We start from the raw sequence: 1,003 nt of genomic DNA, 5'->3' as shown, positions 1-1,003 counted from the left end.
CCTTACAAAAATTAATTTATTTGACCTACTTAACCTCCGAAACTTAAAATATGGTCTCACAAAAGTTGTAAGTAATGATCTTGTGGTTATGCAGAAATTTGAATCACCCAATTTTGATATTCCTATGAAAAGTTATGCCCAAAATACAGAGGCTATATCATGTTTAGGCAAGAATTGAAACATCGTATACAACGTTTTTAGGGGATGTTACAAGTTTAGTTAGCTAGTATTTTCTGTGGCTAACTAGATCAATTTCGGTATCGAGTGCCAGTAACACCTCCCCTATTTTGGGGTGTGACAGTAATATTTATATAAAAGTATCTATTTTATCAATTTTATAGGGATTCTGATGAATCTTTTGTTTTCTCCATTTCAATGGCTGAGATTAGTACTTCATAGAGGGTTACACGAGGTATAACATTATCTGATAATTTTTTAAACGAATTACCATCTTTTGATTTGTATATCTCTTAAGAGCAATCCAAACTTGCAGCCACTATGTTGCAGTGGCAAACAAGATACAAATAAAGAATGACAATGAGCCCATACTGATGCATCAACTTCATCAAGAGAAAGGGGCAAACTCTCTCAACACAAAAGATGGCGTTTCAAGCTTCAAAATCTATAAATGAGAACAGTAATGTTGAAAAGAAAAGTCAATAACATCGCTTCCAGTAGAAATGGGAAAGATGTCCATGAAGAACCACATGAATTAGTAAAAAAGGTATTTTATCATTATCTAAATATTGCATATCTATTTGTTCTCAGTGTATTTTGTATGCAGGTTAATACTTGTATACTTTAGTGGGTTTGTGTCAATACTAACTTCATATTGTATTGCACAACACAAATCCAAATTTTGACAGTGAATATGTTGATTTCCATGCGGTTTAATACAGTTGGCTACATGTATACTTTCATTATTGATAGTGAATATATTGATTTTTATTGATACAAGATATGTTTAGTTATCAATACATGTATTTGTTTTCTTTGATACTTG

Source organism: Solanum dulcamara, chromosome 11 (genome assembly GCF_947179165.1).
Source record: "Solanum dulcamara chromosome 11, daSolDulc1.2, whole genome shotgun sequence".
NCBI classification, from domain to species: domain Eukaryota; kingdom Viridiplantae; phylum Streptophyta; class Magnoliopsida; order Solanales; family Solanaceae; genus Solanum; species Solanum dulcamara.
The sequence above is the reverse complement of the archived record's forward strand: the minus strand, read 5'-3'. Positions refer to the sequence as shown.